The 21,119-nt window shown below is 33.9% G+C and overlaps 1 non-coding gene across 1 annotated transcript; it reads right to left on the bottom strand.

Moving 5' to 3' along the window:
• Positions 1-4,777: 4,777 nt before the first annotated feature.
• TRNAK-CUU lies at positions 4,778-4,850 on the bottom strand. Its single transcript has one exon. It is a non-coding gene; the product is annotated as a tRNA-Lys (tRNA).
• Positions 4,851-21,119: the final 16,269 nt, after the last annotated feature.

Below are 21,119 nucleotides of genomic sequence, written 5' to 3'. Positions count from 1 at the left end.
CAACTCAGTCCCATCTCCATTCTCACTCTCTACGGCGACATCCATCCCCATCTCCGACAAAATCCGTCCCCATCTCCAGCGAAATCCGTCTATCTCCATCTCTCAGAGCCACCCTCACAATCATTCATGATCAGAAATGGAAAATCAACCAAATCAACCACCGAGGGTTAGTTTTTTAATTATTTTTATTTTGAAATTTTTTCATTATTATTAGGTTTTTCATATTGAAATTGATGATAAGTTTACTGGTAATTTCAATAATGGATTAACCATTTCACTTAGTAAAATATATTATAAGTTACGAATTTAAAGAAATAATACCTGCATGGTTTCTTTTCTTGTAGTACCACTATTGAATAGAGGCTTGAAAAAACTCCATTAACATAGTAATGGGTAATTTTCGGAAATGACGACTTAGAGCGTTGATTGATTCTGCACTATTAGACGTCATGAAACCATATCTTGCTCCAAGTTGATGTACTCTTGACCATCTTTCAAACCCGACATCTTCTAGTGTTTGAGCAAACTGAGGCAAAACACGTCTTAAACAATTTATATGCTTATTAAAATCCACTTCCCGATAAGCTTTTACAGCCTTCCAGTATGTCCATTTGTGATTTTTTATACCAGCAAACCTTGATTTTAGATTTCTATATAAATGAACACCACAAAGTCCATGAAAAGCATCTGGGAAACACCTTCTAACAGCGTTTTCAATTGAGTTTGCCCTATCAGATATGATTGTCAGATTGCTAATAGGACCTATGCAATCCCTAAGATGCCCCATAAACCATGTCCATGAATCAGAGGTTTCATATTTTCCAACCCCGTAAGCTATTGGCAGTATCCCATTGTTAGCATCCATGGCTACTGCTAATAAGTTTACTCTAAGGTATCGACCTTTTAAATGTGCTCCGGCAACTATAATAACTGGGAGCATGCAAGTAATAAACGAACGAATCTACAAAATCATATACACAAGAAATATAATCATTTAAATGTGAAATGCATGTAACTAACAAAAATGAGTCAACAAAATTATATTGATTTACTAACCGCAGCACCAATGGCAATAAACAGCAACTCAAAGGGTCCATCTCTATATGTTTTGATATGATTTATCAACCCAGGATTTTTCAGCTTTAAATTGTGACAATAAGCCGGCAGTTGGGAAAACGATGCTTCTGGCGACCCCCTCAACAATTCCAAGGCATAACATTTGGCTCTCCAAGCTTGAGAATATGAGATACTAATCTTGAACCGAGCATTCATGTCAGTCATAATTTCATGTCCCCGATATACCCTGCCATTCAAAAACATTAACTCAGCCAGAAAACCACCCAACACCTTTTTGTTTGCCTGTCTATGGTGAGGAAAAACTTGGGTTCTTGAACATGTATGTTTATCAATAAAAGTCCTAACTTGAAACATTTCGCAATCTTTTATCCTCTTTGCAATCATACGCCACGTACAGTTTTTGTCAATCATACACCTTGTTTCAAAACGATCTTTGCTTGATTTATTAACTTTTAGTTTATAGCCATCTTCCACACATTTCATATACAAAGCTATCTTCAAGTCTTCCTTTGTATCAAAACAATCATCTTTCTTGATACGAATAATTTTTGTGTAACAATCAACTGCTATTTTTACCAACTCTTCTTCCGGTATCTGAAGTATTTCTGGCATATTCCAGTTATACTCCCGTGGCATTTTCTTCGGGGACTTTTCTTCGGGGATTTCTTCTTCTTTTTCTTCTTCATGGTTATATGAATTACATAATGGATGTTCAACATGTTCATTCACAGTCGTAACTTCCTCCTCATTATCATCAACAACATCTTCCTCGGCAGCGGCTGTTTCATCATCAAAATTCGGGTATTGACCAATAACAAAATCATTACACGCAGGGTCTGTTTCTTCTTCTGAAACATCATCAAAATCCGAGTATTAACCAAGATCAAAGTCCGTGTATTGACTAAGATCAAATTTCGAATACCGACTAGTACTCACAATTTTTTCTGTTGGCTCATCATCGTCTAACTGGTTAATACGAAAACCGGAATTTGGTGCTGAAAGTTGATTGGGATTTGGATTAGGGAAAGGTTGTGGGTTTTGAGATTGTGTTTGGTATTGGAAATGTGGTGAAACAAAATTTGCTTGGTGATGAAATTGTGGTGGAACCATTAAATTTTGAGCACCATAAACTGGGGTTGAAAAACTTAGTTGATTACTACCCGCTACTGACCCAACTTCACTACTTTTAGGTTCAACGACATACAATGTAACATCATCTTGCGAAACACTAATGTAAGCAATGAATCGTTCAACATCTTCATTGTCGGTTAACAAATAAACTTTACATTTTCTCTGATAAGATAGCCTAAATCCACTTAAGGGCTCTAAATTCAATTTATTTGCAACACGTAACATTAGAGTTTTATAAGTTAACTTTTTTAATGACAGTTTTAGTTGAAGATTCATGGGTAAAGGCATATATTGTAAAACACCATGAACATTCTCCCATGACCCTCTAAAACACAAATCTATCCAAACATGATCAACATTAGATGATTTCATTATTGTAAATTAATTTACTAAACAAACGAGCTGCGAAACTAAAACCTGTTACCGGATAGGGAAGGATGTCGTTGGATATAGGAACGAATGTCGCCGGAGAGAGTGATAGATGGAGATGGAATGAGTTATGATTTAGGGATTTAGGTTATGAGTTGCTTCTGCTGCGTAGTTATATACCCTAAACATTTGTGTTGCGAAACTAAAACCTGTTGCGAATTTGAAATTCAGTGTTGCGACAGTCAGAATCGCATTGCGATAGTCAGAATCGCGTTGCGATTTACATATTCGCATTGCGATTGTACAAAATTGCAACGCGAATTTGGAAAATCGCAATGCGATAGTCAAAATCGCAACGCGAATCTGGAAACTGATTTACGATACTGGAGATCGCGTTGCGATTTAGAGATCGCATTGCGATTTTGTTGGTCATTTTGGCAAATCGAAAAAAAGTTGGTCAAAATCGTATATTATAAGGAATTTTCGGTCACTGAGGTTATTTAAAAAATAGTATATTTTTTCAAACCTTAATTAAATTTTTGTTTAACTGTTCTAGGCTAGAGGTGCACAAAAAATCCGAATATTCGATTTTGCGCAAAAAAATATCCGAAACTGGATTTGGGAAAAACCAGTTTTTTTTAAACCGGATCAGATATTTTAAAACTGGATAGTATAATCGGTTTGGGAAAAAATTGGACGACTGGTTTTTTTACCGGATAAAAAACTGGTTTTTTATCCAAAAAAATCCGATCTGGGGTTTGAAAAACTACCCGTTAATATAGTCGTTAATTCGGTATGTAGTTTATTTTTAAACTTTGTTTCAATTATCGAACTGGGAAGTTTTTAAATATTTGAATTTATCGAACTTGGAAGTATTTAAGTATTTCAATTATCGTAAACTTTGGTGCAATTGATGACGATGTAATTTTAATAATATTAAAATCGGTTTTTTTATATCCGATTTTTTTTTAAAAATCGGTTTTTTTCAAACCGAAACCAGTTACACCATCCGACCCTCCAAGCCGATTAGGATCCAAACCGGTTTTTTTAAAACCCTATTTTTGGCTAGGTAAAAAATCGAATATGTTTTTTATCCGACTTTGTGCATGTCTATTCTAGGCCATTACTCCATCTTTATTCTTTCTTCTTCAGCTCGAAGGGAAAAAACAGTAAGTTCTTCTTCTTCTTTTATATTTGATCTATAATCTAATATGATCTATAATCTTATTCTTTATTTTTTTTTATATTTGTGTTCTTTCTAGAAAATCATATATAAAAACAAGAGAGTGAAAGTTACCTCGTTGATTATGATTGATCGTAATGAACAAACAATTATATTTATAAAGGGAAAAATTATATACCTTTAATATAACTTGAATTAATTTATTTGGTTTGATATTGTGTTTTGATTTGCATGTTCTTAGGGTTATCTTTGTGAATGTTTTTTTTTGGACCTAGGACTGTATTTTGGTTTTAATGTTCTTAGGGAGTCGTTGTTGTGGTGTTTTTGAGAATAGATAATTAATATAGTATGAATCGTATAGATAAAGATTTAAGCTCATCAAGATCAATGGTCGTTAGTATATCAAATTGCTACAAATATTTTTCATAATCTAGAAGTTATTGTATGATTTTACTTTGTTTTAACTTTTAGAGTAAGAAGTTATGACTTTCTTTCATCTATTGGAGTTTTTTTTCTTTTGTGTTCTATTTTCTCTAATTGTTTTTGTTAAACGTTTTTTTGGAGTCCACTAGTTCCATTTTCTTTAGGACTTAGTTGTATCTTTATTTCATGTATTAATAAAATGTGATCCCTTTTATAATAATAAAAAATTCTAATCTAATATTTATTTACTTATTAATTTATTAGTATTTTTAATATTATTATTGATTTATTAATTTATTTATTTTCTTTTCTCACATTTATTTATTATAATATGGATAGGTTCAAGAATATTATTTTCATCAATCAAAATATTGATATTTTGCCCAATCGAAGTTCAAGGTAAAAATTATAATTTATTTTTTAATAATAAAATATATTCTATATGATATTTTTAAAATACTTTGTATAAATAAAAATTAGCTAACCCTATTCCCATATGTAATGGGGTAAGGGGGAGGAAGGATAGTAAGTTGCCCCCAACACCAGGTTGAGAGCAGCTTCCGTGGGAGACCTCTGGCAGTCAGAATTATGAATTGCCCCCCGTGGGACTCGATCCCACGACCACAAGGTTAAGAGCCTTGCGCTCTACCAACTGAGCTGGACGGGCAATTCACTTTGCATAAATCTAATCTAATTTCTTTTTTGAATTTAAATATGGGTGTGGAAGAATTTATGGATCACCGTGATGGATTTTAATTTATTTGTTGTAGACATCCATTTTTTCCGGGTCTACAAAAATATTAAATATTATTATTTTTATTTTTATTTACATTTTACATTTAATTTTTGTGTAGGCCCAAATGCAACCCATTACAACATCAAGCCCAACACCCCAAGTGGAAACCCAACAGCCCACTCGGGTGACCCAACATTTAACCCGACCCGATTCAAGTCCAGCACCAAACCCGGATCCAGACCTGACCTGATTACTACCCTAGGGTTTATAAAACCCTAAACCGCCGCCATCAAGGAATCGACGACGCATGAGATACACGCGCTCCTCCATATCAGCGCGTGAACCGTCGTCGAGCAATCCCACATTGTCGTCGTCATCAAGCTATATCAAACAGTGCAAAATTATCATCTACAGTGCCCAAATTAATCAATATCCTAACCAAATAACAAACACATTAAACAAACAAAATAAATTCTGGAAAATCCGGATTTGATCCATCTCCAAGCAGAAAATCAAAGCCCTATTTCTAGATCTCATTATTTCTAGATCTTATTTACCTCGACGACGGTGATACTAAGAGGGGAAAAGAAAGGTTTAAGAGAGATTTCTCTCTCCCTTGGGCTAAAAAAAAAGGGAATGGTTGAAATGGGAAGTTTGGTCGATGTTTGGCCTTAGTTTCAACCTTTTATATCGAATATAAAATGACGTCGTTTAAACCAAGGGGATTTAGCGTGTTTTCGTTTAAAGGGATAATAACTTCATTAGTCCCTGACTCTTGTAAATCTTACCTATGTTTCTTATTATTCTGAGGGCAAATAGCACCCTAGTCCCTGACTTTTGTAATTTCACTTGTATTTATCATATTTTTCAGTGTAAATAACAATTTAGGTCCTCACCTGTTTGTATTATATTATTTTGGTAATTAATGAAATCGTGTGATATATTACTTTGGGAACTGAGTTTTCTATATTATGTTTTAGTCACTAATTTCATGTGTTATATACTTTCTTTGATGTTTGAATTCGACTATGGCATTTGTAAATATTCTATTTTAGTCACTATTTTCTATATTGCTACATTATTGGGTTAATTGTTATTTTACCCTGACGTGTTTATGTTTTGTTTTATTTTAGTCCCATTATATATGGGAATATGGTTTTGTTGTTGTTGTTGTTGTTGTACTGATTAATGTTTGTGATCAGGGCTCTAAAGTATTTTTATTTATTATTTAGTCCCTTAAGTTTCTATTTTGCTATTTTAGTCCTTTAAATGTCTATTTTTCTATTTTAGTCCTTTAAGTTTCTATTTTTCTATTTTGTCCTTTAATTTTCTATTTTTACTATTTTAGTCCCTTAAGTTTTTATTTTCGTGATTTTAATCCTTTAAGTTTCTATTTTTGCTATTTTATTCCCTTAAGTTTTTATTTTCTATTTTTGTCCTCAAATTTTTGTTAATCATATTTTGGTCCTTTAAATATTTTATTGTTCTATTTTAATCCCTTTTGCTTGTTATTTTATTTTTAGTGTTTGTAATATGATTGATATTTACTGTAAATATTTTATTTGTATATTTTCAATTTTATTGTTCTATTATCTATTGGTATATTATTCGAATAATTTCAAGAACACGTATGCGTAGAATGAGCATGGAAAGCATCACTTGGTCGAAGTGATAGATCCAGTACGACATTTTAACGACATAGGAACTTGAAATAAATCGAGTTATTTTACTAATTAATGTGTTATTATTCAAATGATCCAATGTACGTTTCTAAACATCAATTTTTTTATTTTAAGCAATTTTCAATTTTCAATTTATATTCGATTAATGTTTTATCGAAGAGGGAATATTCTTTACGAATAAGAAATAGTCGAGATAGCTTTCCCAGCGGAGGATTGCTAATCTCGAGATCTCTTTTCAAGTTAAAAATTTTTCTTTAATTAATAATTCAAAGCAAATTAATTAAATTTTAATAAACAGATCATAATATAATTTTATATTTGCTTTATGATTTCCACCATTTACGATAACGTGTAAGCAATTCAGTACCAGTTTTTGGGCATTGTGGGGGTGCTTACCCTTCCCCACACATAACTGACTTTTGAACCCTTTTAAATTGAATCATTGGTAAACGCATACCAAATTTTGGTTTAAAAATGATTTTCCTAAAATTGTTTTAAAAGACGTTTTTAGGTATTCGACATACCTAATTCAAAGGTCGATGGTGACTCTATCCAATTTAATTCATATTAATCCAAAATCACCAATTTCTCAAAAATAAAGTCTTAATTGTTTTTTAAATAATATTTAATTTTTTTTAAATGATTATGACAGCTTGGCGACTCTTCTGGGGACTTTTTTTAGAGAGTCACGTTGTAGGTCATTTACACATTGTCATTGTAGTAGAAATTATGAGTTCGAGTCTTTAGTTAACTTATGATCCATTTATTGAAGTTTTAAATTTCTTCATTTTTAATTGTTGTACTAACATTTTAATTTTTGCTTTCAGCTCTTTCCAAGTTTTTTTTAGATTTTTTACGTTTCCTTTTAAGTCAAAGGTTTGTACATTCCTCCTCACACACATCACATGTATTTGCATGACATAAGCTCTAGACCCGAGTTTCGATCCAGATAAGTCGGGGTGAATGCTTTACTCTCATAAGAATTTATTCTTCGTATGAGTTTTAGCAAATAACCCATGGGATACATACCTTATACCTTCATAGGGATTTATTCCTCGTAATGGGTGAGGATCGAGGGCTTCGTAGCCCAAGGGGGCACCGACATCAAGGACAATTTAGGTATTATTTTCCTGTTAGAGCCGAAACCATGCATATAGTGAATCGTAGAATAGTCACCCTAGGTATAGTCATCCCGAACCTCTGTCCATCAGTAGGTACCCAAAATAAGTGTACACAAAGGATGAGTGTTTCTGAACCTTTCCTTTTTGTTTTAAATTTTGTTGAATAACAGCATGCGAACTAGATACCATGCGGTTTGAATTAATTTCTTAAAAAATCATTTTGGTTAGATAGCATGTCCAGGTAGGAATGTTATTTAATTAAAGCATGTTCGGGTAGATATTATGATAGGGTAGGTGTTATAGCATTTTTATATGTATCGATTGTCTTACATGTACTAACTAATTTATTTTCTTTTGTTTGTGTACACTAACTTATTTCTTTCCTTTTGATTATGTCATTTTTCATCATTCTTTGCATTGCATTGATATTTGAGAGAAAATTTTCACTAGAAGATGTGAAGTTTTCAATCAACCAGTCGCGTACATAAACATGCACTGAAGGGTAAAAGAAGTTTAGGGTACAAGAATAAGACTTGTTCAAAGATCGTGGAACATTCAAGATGGGAATGATGGTCCACTGATCCGAGGAGTAATCCAATAATATATTCTTATTTATGATCGTTACAACGCTAACCACAAAAGAGTGACGCACTACAACACCGCATGGGTGATAACAAAATTAGGTTACAAAATACTTGAGGGCCATCTTCAAAGATGAAGATCCGAGATGAAGCAGTGATCAACTTCAGACTCAATACCTAAACAAAGGCATGTCTGTAAAGTGGACTGTCTTGTAATGTGAAAGCTTTTATCTCTAGTGAAAATTTTTCTAAAAATATTCATCGTTGGGATCAATATTTTTGCATCTACATATACATCTTTGCATTTTGTATCTCCATATACATCTTTACATTCTGCATAACATTCATTTAAGCATTTTTACATGCATTAATCATATCTTATGGAGGACTTTGAGGAAGCGCTTCTAACTATGTGACTGCATTCACACAATACTGAGAATGTAAGCCAAATTTGAGAAGCTGAAGAAAGAATTGAAAGAGAGTTTGTAAAAGATACAGGCAGAGTGGGAGGTTAAAATGGAACAGGCGCAAAAAGCCACTATGGATCATATCTTGCAAAACGAAAAATACTTGGTTGAATAAATTGTAGCCAAACTGACTGGGCTCAACCAAGAAAGAGGCAAAGAGAAGATTTCCTTGACCCATGAAACCTCTGAGTGTTTGATGGCCCAGGCTAGTTCACAACCACTCATATAGCCCAACAAGCTTCCAAGTCAACAAGTAGGCTTCTCCGGCACTAAGACTCAGGCAACCGTGTTAAATTCTCGGGATAATCCTATTGATTACAACATGCCAAATCCTAGTAAGATGAGAAGAGCCAACAATGAGATCCCAGAGAATTTGAAAAAGTGGTACAGAGAGACATTCTAGGGAATGAGATGACAAAGCTCTCACAATGAAAGGGTTGCAACAGAACTAGTCTTAGTTCCTGACTTGGTACTTCCATCCAAATTTAAGATGCCCAAGTTTGAAAAATACAGTGGAACCAGTTGCCCTAATGCCCATCTCATGATATTTATTTGAAGGATGACTGTGTACACAAACAATGATTAGATGTTGATCCACTGCTTCTAGGATAGTTTTACTAGGCCCGCTTCTAGGTGGTATAACCAATTGAATCGTGCTAAAATCCGCTCTTGGAAGGATTTGACTAGTGCCTTTCTGGGCCAATACAAACACATGACTAATATGGCCCCCAATCGAATAAAGCTTTAAAATATGGAGATGAAGACTGATAAGAGCTTCCAACATTATACTCAATGATGGAGGGATATGTCATCTCAAGTGCATCCATTAATGACTGAAAGAGAGTTCATCACTCTGTTCATCGATACATTGAAGTCTCCATATATCAACTACATAGTTGGAGCTGCCACTAAGAGTTTCTCTGACATCGTCATGTGTGGAGAAATGATCGAAAGAGCTTTCAAGAATGGCCAGATAAGTGGCACTAGCCATACTGACAATGAGAAAAGAGTTGAGATTAACATTGTGGGATCTTATCTAGCTAGTATGGGGACCATACCTCATAATGTATTATGTGAAAAGACTCACATCAATCCAATCCCAATGACATATAAGGAATTGCTCCCAATGCTAGTTGAGAAGAATCTTATTACTCTAGTTCAATCCAAACCAATATAAGCCCCATATCCTGAAGGCCATGATATAAATGCCATATGTAACTATCACATTGGGAGCTCATGGCACACCACTGAGAACTGTGTGGTATTGAAGCGCAAGGTCCAAGATTTGATCGATTCAGGGGCATTGACATTCAATGTGTAATGGGGCATTCTGATCGGGAGTCGGCTGAGGCATCCATCAGGAGTTTTGTTGCATTCTCATGCATGTTATCTTGTTTGAACTTATTTTTTTGTACTTCTTATGTTTAAATGTTTGTAAGTCATTTTACATTCAAACATTTTAAATAAAATTCTTCCTTCTGAGGAAATGAACAATGAGAAAATTTTAATCTTGATTTCTTTGAATATTTTTTTAATTAAAAGCTTTTTAATAATTGAGGTTGTAAATCTTTGACAAATGACAAGATTGAACCCCAGTAAAATAAGGACCCCTTGATCCTAATATAAAATTACATCAAAGTGCATACCCTTCCCTTGAAGGAACCAATCTATCTTTCTCCCCGCATGTATAGTCAATCATCTTAGCATTCAGGTATGTGTTAGGAGCGGACAGAATGGGGTAACTAGCACATGAGATTGTAAAAACTAATTAGTTCCTACTTCTATTTATGATGATCATGATCTTCTCAGATGGAATGGTCGAGTAGTTGAATCTAGTTTAGGTAAGTTGTTTGGAAATTGAACTCTAACGATGAGATTTTCTGACCTCCAACAAACACCATGACTATAATAGTTTTTCCTCGACAAGCTTAAGAAATAGAATCCGTTTACCCAATATATACATATATATATATATATATATATATATATATATATATATTTGCACTGTGTGTAATAAACCCCCAGCAGGTTGCCACTGAAATCAAGAAGGGCAATTTGGTGCATAAAGTAAAAGCCTACAGTGTTGAGTTTAATCAATATATATATATATATATATATGCTAAAGTCAACATCCATCTAAGTAGCTCTTTATTAGATTCTTCTTGCTTTGATTAGCCTACGTGGCATTAAAAGAAACATATTCCGTTGTGCAAAATCAATAGCACAATGAGGGTAAGGCATAGGATAAAGTAGAGATTCTTTGTCCTCATCGAGTCCTCCAAATTGGGTTTTGATTTTTTTTCTGCAGTATATATATATATATATACATATGTGTGTGTGTCTGGCTTTATGAATAGATTACATTCAAGCCATGACATTGATAGGGTACTTTGCAATTCAGTGTTTGCTCCACTGTGGTTATCAAGTTGAAGACTTTGTGACGACATGAATCCTTCAGCTAGCTGAACAAAGGCAATTATAATATATGTACAATAAAATTGAATTTAACTAGCCAAACAATGGCAAATTAAATCAAATTTATTAAATAAGGAGTTTCGGTTAATATGGACTAAGGGAGTTGAGGAACACTTGTTATAATCAAATTTGCATGAGCACTCAGGATTATCATTTTTAGACTGATATTTTTGCACTACCTTTACTAGGTGAGTCTACGGAGCTTGAACAAATGGAAGATTTCAGAGAACTGAAACAGAAGTGTTCTGAAAAGTCTAGCTATTGACTATGGTAGTTGTGTCATTTTGTTCACCTCTGATTAAAATGTCAAACCAAGAAAGAGAGGCATGCCATGATCTTCACGATGATCGAATTAGGGAAACAAACCTTAAGATTTAGGTAGCCCACCTCTAAACCAATCTTTCGATCTTGATATTTGTCATAGATGTTCAGCTATGAAAGATTAAAATAGTAGTTGATTCTTTTGATATTTGATGAACTCATGTTTTATGATTTGTTTCAATTGTGAAACTTAGACGGAAACAATTTTATTAAAATTCTTTTTGATATTTTTCAAAATTTTGAAAATTCAAAAGAAGAAAAACATTTTGAAACAAGATAATCCCTCTGGAGGCATATCTTGGAATTCAACGAATATCTCTTTAAAGCTCAAGATCGAAGCTGGGGCAAAGGAACCCAATTTTTGGGGCAAAATTTTATAAGGCAAGGAAAACAAATTGTCTCAGGTCGAGGTTTGTAAGAGTACACCCTGGTGGAAAATGAAGACAACTGAATCAAACGAATAATGAAGACTTCTCACGCAACCATTCCCCTAACAGATCAATACATACATACATGACACATGAAATTTACATCTTTGCATTCACCATCATGTGCATTAAAGATATTTTTCCCTTTTAAGAACAAACTCAATAATTCATCAAATCAAACACATCAAATAAATTTCATCATGACACCCATAAACATCCAAGATAATCAATCATAAATGCATCCTTTTGATCTTTCAAGAAATCAATGATCGGAAATGACAAGATGTCTCTAACCTGAAGAAACAAAGATTTGACTTCCAAAAGCCAATAATCAGATCTTTTGAAGACCTTTCCTACACATGCAGGAACAAACAGACTGGCTGTCGCCTTTGAGACAATTTTTTTTAAAAACAAATTTTTTTCTCGCTTGAGACAGTTTTCTTAAAGACAATTTCTCTCAAAACAAATTTTGTCTCACATGATTCATTTTCTCTTTGAATACAAATTTCAAAGTTATTTTACTTGAAACACAGTTAATCTCACTTGAGATTTTCGAAGCTGATTCGTCTCTCTTGAGATGATTTCCTTTTAAAGAAAACAAATTTAGAAATTGTTTCTATTGAAACACATCATCTTTGAGTTTGTTTCTCTTGAAACAAATTTTGTCTCCCTTGAGGTAGTTTCTCTAGAAACACAAAACCTTTGAGTCTGTTCCTCTTGAAACAAAGTTTTATCTGCCTTGAGATAGTTTCTCTTGAAACACCATCATCTTTGAGATTGTTTCCCTTGAAACAAATTTTGTCTCTATTGAGACAGTTTCTCTTGAAACAAAAATCTGAGTATGTTTCCCTTGAAACAAGTTTGTCTCTTGAGATAGCTTCTCTTGAAGCATCATCTTCGAGTTAGTTTCTCTTGAAACCATTATCCTTAAAGATGACCTATTGTCATCATTATATAGGAATTGTGTCATCCCCCGACCAAACCTCCTCATCACGTAGGAGCTATGTTATCATCCTTAAAGATAGTTTGTCATCCTCATCACGTAGGAACCGTGTCCTCCACTGACCAATCCTCCTCATCACACGTAAGAGCCGTGTCACCCCTAGATAACGAACTGTCCTCGTCGCGTAGGAACCGTGATATCACCCTTCCTAAAGATGGCTAGAACTCTTCATCACGTATAAGCGGTGTCATCCCCCGATCATATCTCCTCATCACATAGGAGTGTGTCACCCTTAGACGACCAGAACTCTTCATCACGTATGAGCCGTGTTATCCCCAACCACAAACAGTATCAAATTTCAAAACCAAAAAGAGAACCAGACAAAAACTAGTTATCTTTTTCATCCTTGCCCTACTCTTGTTAACACAAGAATATTAAATATTAATATTAATATTATTTTATTTACATTTTACATTTATTTTTTGTGTAGGCCCAAATACAACCCATTACGACATCAAGCTCAACACCCCAAGTGGAAACCCAACAGACCACTTGGGTGACCCATCATTTAACCTGACCTGATTCAAGTCCAGCACCTAACCCGGATCCAGACCTGACCCGATTACTACCCTAGGGTTTGTGAAACCCTAAACTAAAAGAAAAGCTACCACCATCGCCATCTAGGAATCATCGGCGTGTGAGATACACATGCTTCTCCAGACTGGCGTGTGAGCCACCGTTGAGGAAATCCACATTGCTGTCATCATCAGACTGTACCAAACATTGCCCAAATCAATCAATATCCTAATCAAATAACAAACCCATTAAACAAACAAAATAAATCCCAAAAAATCTGGATTTGATCCATCTCCAAGCAGAAAATCAAAAACCTATTTCTAGATCTCATTATGTCATCAACAAGGAGGAGACCATAAAATCCAAAGAGAGGGATTTGAAAAGGGTTATTCGAGTGGAACCAAAAAAAACCAAACAACCATGAGATCCGAACAAAATAGAAAATAAAAAGAGAAAATTTTAGGGATAGATATTACCCTTGTTCTTGGTCAGAGTAGTGTCATTTAGAACTCGTTCGTACCTCGATTGATGACAACCCACGATCGTCAGAGTCGAAAGGAATACCTCACCGAAGGTAACTTCTTTTTTCCTATAGCGTTTGTAGTATAAAAGGGTTAATAGAGATATATTTTGGGGCTTATAGATTCAGGGTAAGTTTTTTATATTGTTTTTCCTTTTTGGAGTCACTGAGTTATGATGGGTTGGCGGGGTTTGGGGTCTTATTTACCTCGGTGGTGGTGATGCTAAAAGAGGGGAAAAGAAAGGGTTGAGAGAGATTTCTCTCTCCCTGGGGCTAAAAAAATGGAATGGTTGAAATGGGAAGTTTGGCTGATGTTTGGCCTTAGTTTCAACCTTTTATATCAAATATAAAATGACGTCGTTTAAACCAGGGGGATTCATCGTGTTTTCATTTAAAGGGGTAATAGCTTGATTAGTCCCCGACTCTTGTAAATCTTACCTATGTTTTTTATTATTCTGATGGCAAATAGAACTCTAGAGAGGTATCCCTAGGGGGATGAGTATTCAGGATTAACTTTATTTACATGAAAATAATGTAAATAATGCATGATAGAATTATTTCAATGATTCCTTTCATTTTTTTCTTCTTCCATTTGCTCATAGTATGCCCCAATTATTCGAATTCTCTTGGAAAAACTTGATTCGCAACACTCTATCTTGTCTTTCTTGCAGGAATGGTTCTTGTTATACCCCAGGATTTATTGAGATTGGGAAATAAATGTTGGTTCCATGTTTAGGAAGGGGAATGTGTGACTTTAAAGTCATAATTCAAAAAAAAAAATTAATGTTATGGAAAGGTTTTTTCTGTCTGGGAAGGTAAAAGTATAGGTTTTGGTGCCTCAGGGATAAAGGCTTGACTTTATTGTTTCAGAGGGAAGTGATGTCAAGGTTCATTCTTTTGGGAGTAAATACTTTTTATTTCAGGTACGGAACCAAATAGTGGTTTTTTCGACTTTGGATAGGGTATGAAAATATAATTTTGCCCCTTGTAAAAGCATATAGTTAATGAAGTAGTAAAAAAAACCTTTAATTCATTCGATATTCAAAGAATTACGAGATTAAAACTTGATTTATTGCTCATAACCTTGAGAAACGACATAAGTTCAATCAACAAAATATTTATTGAGTATATAAAGAAAGAACATAAACACGTTCAACCAAGACAATGCTAGAGCAATATGGTTTCACAGTGAATGGAAGAACGTTTTGCTGATCGACACCAAAATGTCTCATGACACAATAAAATTCAATGCCCTTGGGTAAAACAAATTCTGACCCTACTCTTCGATGCCCTACATATCTTAATAATGTGCCTCAAACTTAAGACAATGCTAATATCACATTTTTAGTTCTCAATTCTTTTCTAAGTATGAAGGGGTGACTTCAATTTACCTCAAAAGATTTAATGGGCTACTCCTAGGATCAGTGATTAATGCACGTTGAGATGCAATGTATATCATGCAATGTACAATTATAGAAGCTAACGCAAAGATGCGAAGATGCACATGCAAATGTAAAGATGCAAAAATGGGAATGCAAAATGTAAATGCAAAAAAGGAATTGAACCCAAATTAATTGTCATAAAACAACTTCCAAAGAACACACAATGTCTCAATACAGTAAGGTACATGGAAACTACAAATCACGTCATACTACTTGACTTCTTCAATTTTGATCAAACATGCAAGGAAACAATCTTCTTTTATCCTTGGCTTGATGGAAAATTCCAACGCTTCAACTTCTGTTGAAAACATTTTGATGTTTCGATATAACAAATTAAGTATAATTGAATTTTAAGATTTTACAAATGATTTTCTAAGTATATTCGATTTAATTACTCGAATATCAAAATATTACTCCAAGTATTTCAAAGTTCAATTTCAATCCTTACTAATGTGTAAAATTGTGTTTTATACTTAAACTATTTTTGAAACAATTTTCACAAAGTATTTCGAACAAAAAACGAGCCTAAAATCAATTTTTCAAAGGAGTGTACCGATGCACCAATCCATGCATTGATGCACCATTGAATAAATTGAACATTGAATGCATTTTATTCATTGATGTACATAGCATGCATCGATGCACTCAAGGTTTTATGAAAACATCAAATGCATTTTATGCATTGATGCACAGACCATGCATCGATGCACTCTGGCTTGTTTGAAGCATCGAATGCACTTCATGCATCGATGCACTCTTAGTTCACTGATGCACTAAGGGTCCAACGGTTAAAATATTTGAATTTTACACATAGTGTACCAATACACCAGCCCTATGCATCGATGCACCAGCCCTATGCATCGATGCACCAGACGCTCCCAACTATTTTATTAATTGTTTTCACACTTAAACGACTCTATTAACTCCACTAATCATCCCCAACGTTCAGAATTAATTGAAGGAGTATTTAAACAAGCTTAGAAGTCATTGAACAACAACAAGAAACAACAAGAATCAAGAATTAAGAGAGAATCAAAGAGAAAGCATCAAACCTCAAGTTTGAGCATTTCAAGCCTATTTTTCATTCAATATTCATTTTGCTTTCAAGAACACTACTTTTACTCAATTGTATTCATTTTTTAGTGTTCTTTTCTTTGTTCTAGAATTGTACAAACAATCTACCTTGTGAGGATTTCCTTGTAAGTTTGTAAATTTGTAATCTTCTCTTTAAGAAAGAGTGTTCTCAAGAATTAGGGTATATTCTTAAGGGAGTTGTAAGGTTATCTCTTTGGCCTCAAAAGAAAGAACAAATTAGTTAATTTGTTGGAAAATCCTTAGTGTGGATAGCTAAGGTAGTGGACATAGACTTTGGTTGAGAAAGTCGAACCACTCTAAATCGTTGTGCAATTACTTTCAATTTTCTACAAAAGCTTCCACCAAAATTTTAATTGCCAATTCACCCCCTCTTGGCCAATTCCATCAATCAATTAACTCAACAATTGGTATCATATCCACACTCATTTGAAGGTTTAATCGCCTCTTAAGTCAATTCGGGAAGAGTTACATCGATAATCAAGTCATCAATGGCCTCCACTTCAAACTTCGACTCCGGTCTCGATTCGATGCCCGTTAGTAAGCCTCCTTTCTTCAATGGAGCTAACTATGCCTATTGGAAGAATAGGATGATGTATTTCATTCAAGCAAGTGATATGGGAGCATGAAATGTTATAGAAGACGGATATATCAATCCCTCACTCATCCAAGATTGTGGAGTGAAGGGGAGATAAGAATGTTCTAGCTCAACTCTAAAGCCATCCATATCATATTTTATGCTCTTGGACCAGATGAATATGGAAGAGTTTCATCTTGTACAACTGCCAAATAAATATGGGATAAACTACAAGTCACTCATGACGGCACCAACGAGGTAAAAGAATCTAAAATTAGTCTTCTAACACATAGCTATAAAAATTTCAGGATGAAACCAAATGAAGATATCAAAGCTATGACGGATAGATTTTCAACTATTTTCAATGGTCTCAAATCATATGGAGAGATCATTTCAAACGAAAAGCTTGTAAGGAAGTTAGTTTACTCACTTCCAAAATCATGGCAATCATTGAGGCTAAGAACCTAAAGTCCTTAACTCTTGTAGAGCTAATCGGTTCCCTCCTCACTCATGAAATGATGCTTGAAGATGAGGTGGACCTCGATAAGATTGACGAGACATCAAAGGAGAAGAAGAAAAATATTGGAGTTACTCTCAAATCCATAAAAGATGAGAGTGATTCGGATGATGATGACGATGACGAGGAAATGGCATTGTTTGCCAAACGGTTCAGAAAAATGATGAGACCTTACCGAGGAAGAAAATTCAAACGAAATGAAGGCTTCAAAAATGAACCAAAAGAGAAGGATCCGATCATTTGCTATGAATGCAAAAAGTCAGGGCATGTCAAATATGTTTCCCATAATTGAAGAGAAAGGGTCAATCAAAGAACAAGCACAAGGCTCATGTGGCTACATAGAGCGATGAAGAAGGTTCCGATGAAGAGGAACAAGAAGTAGAAAACTTGTGCTTGATGGCATTCGGGGAAGATTCTAAGGTAACCTCTAACTCATTTAATTTAGATGATTTATCGTATGATGAGTTATTCGAGGAATATAATGGGTTGGCTTTGGATTATGATAAATTGTTTTTAAAATAAAAAATTATATTTCAAAATTGAAAAATAAAAATAGTCTCATATCTAAGACCAACAATGATCTTGAAAGTAAAATCAAGGATTTACAAATCAAACTAGAAAAATACTGATTTGCAAAATTTACTTTCAAGAGTCAATGATGATTATTAAAAGGAAATTGATGATCTTAAAGCTTCTTTTGATAAAGTTGGATCAAAACGTTTTGAAAAGGGAGAAAATTCAAAAACCAACTTTGTTAGAAAAAGTTTTAGAAACTACAATCATAGAGGTCCCCGAAGAATCTCTAATAGAAAATTTGTTATAAGTATATGGGTTCTTAAAGAACTCATTACTACTAAAGATAAGGATATCCTACACAAATGGATACCTAAGGGGACTAGGATTTTGGAAACTAATGAATATGGACCCAAAAGAATTTGGGTACCAAAAATCAAAAATTAATCTATGTTTGTAGGAAAAGGAGCATTGCTACAAGGCACGGGAAACAAACTCAAACTCATGGTACCTTGATAGTGGATGCTCAAGACACATGACCGGAGACAAAGCCGGTTCATAGAGCTCAACGCCAAAAATGGAGGAGAGGTGACTTTTGGTGATAACTCAAAAGGTCACATTGAAGGTATATGCACTATAGGTAATACCTCTTCCATACAAATTAAGAATGTTTTATATATGAATGGATTAAAGCATAATATTTTGAGTATTAGTCAATTTTTTGATAAGGGATTCAATATCATGTTTGAAACTAATGGTTGTAAAGTTATTGACATTTCATCTAATCAGATTATGCTTGTTGGTCATAGAAAAAGAAACATTTACATGGTGCATTTAAATTCTATAGATATGACTAATTTATGCCTAGTTGCTAAGGATGAGCATGATAGTTGGTTATGGCATAGGAGACTAGGACATGCTAGTATGAGTGTTTTGCAACGGCTAATTCAAGGAGATTTAGTAAGAGGGTTGCCTAAACTAAAATTTGATAATGATAAAATTTGTGATGCTTGTGCTAAAAGAAAACAAATGCGAATTTCTTTTAAATCCATTAATGATGTATCAACTAGTAGAGTATTACAATTGATTCATATAGATCTTCTTGGGCCAACTAGGACTACTAGCTTGGGTGGAAAACAATATGAATTTGTCCTGGTAGATGACTATTCTAGATATACTTGGGTTCTATTTTAAGTACTAAAGGTGAAGCATTAGAACATTTTACCACTTTTTCAAAAATAATCCAAAACGAAAAAGGTTACTCTATCACTAGTGTTAGAAGTGATCATGGCACTGAATTTGAAAATCTTGGATTTACTGGTATTAGCCATAATTTTTCAGCACCTAGAACCCCTCAACAAAATGGAGTTGTTGAGAGGAAAAATCGAACTTTAGAGGAAATGGCTAGAACCATGCTTAGTGAAAATAATTTGCCAAAATATTTTTGGGCGGAAGCCACAAATACCGCTTGTTATGTTGTAAATCGAGTAATGATTAGGCCAATTTTAAAGAAAACTCCATATGAAATTTTCAAAAATAAAAAGCCTAACATTAGCTATTTTCATCCTTTTGGATGTAAATGTTTTGTTTTAAACAACGGTAAAGAAAACCTTGGCAAACTTGATGCTAAAAGTGATGAAGGAATTTTTCTGGGTTATTCCTTAAATTCTAAAGCTTATCGAGTATATAATAAAAGAACTTTAGTCGTAGAAGAGTCTATACATGTTGTTTTCGATGATAATCCCCTTCCGAGGAAGGATTCTTGTGTTGATGATGATGTAGGTATTACATAAGAAAATAACTTTAGACATGATGTTGGAGAATCATCATCAAAGGAAGAAACAAAAGATGAGGAAACTCATGATCCTCTCAAGAATCCAACCATTGAAGAAAGGTAAGTATCTTATCCAAGAGAGTACAACTATGTCAAGGATGGTGAGATTATAGGTGATCCATCCAAAGGGGTAACTACTCGATCTTCTCTTAGAAATATTTGTAATTATGTTGCATTTATTTCATGCATAGAGCCTAAGAACATCAAAGAAGCATTAAATGATGAACATTGGATTATGGTTATGCAAGAAGAATTAAATCAATTTGAGAGAAGTAAAGCATGGACATTAGTTAAAAGACATAATAATAAATCTATTGTGGGTACTAGATTGGTATTTAGGAATAAGCTTGATTAAAGTGGTAATATAGTGAGAAACAAGGCTAGACTTGTTGCTCAAGGGTATACTCAAGAAGAGGGTATAGACTATGATGAAACATATGCTCCTGTAGCTAGGATTGAAGCAATTAGAATGTTATTAGCATTTGCATGTTTTAATGAATTTAAATTATATCAAATGGATGTTAAAAGTGCATTTTTAAATGGTTTTATAAAAGAAGAAGTGTATATGGAACAACCTCCTGGTTTTGAAGATTCAAAATTTCCAAATCATGTTCTTAAATTGACAAAAGCGCTTTATGGTTTAAAACAAGCTCCTAGAGCTTGGTATGAAAGATTGTCAAATTTTTTAATTGAAAAAAGGTTTTTCAAAAGGGAAGGTTGATACTACATTGTTTTTAAAGCATAAAGGTAAAGATTTATTAGTAGTTCAAATTTATGTTGATGATATAATATTTGGTTCTACTAATGATGTTCTTTGCCAAGAATTTTCTAAGCTAATGCAAAGTGAATTCGAGATGAGCATGATAGGGGAGCTCTCATTTTTCTTAGGACTCCAAATCAAGCAAAGAAAAGATGGCATCTTCATTAATCAAGCTAAGTACGTCAAAGATATGCTCAAGAAGTTTGGACTGGAAAATGGGAAACCTCATGACACTCCAATGAGATCTTCTACAAAGCTTGACTTGGATGAAGGAGGAAAATGTGTGGATATTAAATTATATAGGTCAATGATTGGTTCTTTGCTCTATCTAACTGCAAGTAGACTGGACAT

Source organism: Hibiscus syriacus, unplaced genomic scaffold (genome assembly GCF_006381635.1).
Source record: "Hibiscus syriacus cultivar Baekdansim isolate YM2019G1 unplaced genomic scaffold, ASM638163v2 tig00018827_pilon, whole genome shotgun sequence".
NCBI lineage: Eukaryota > Viridiplantae > Streptophyta > Magnoliopsida > Malvales > Malvaceae > Hibiscus > Hibiscus syriacus.
Note: the sequence above shows the minus strand (reverse complement) of the source record. Positions and strands in the feature narration are given on the sequence as shown.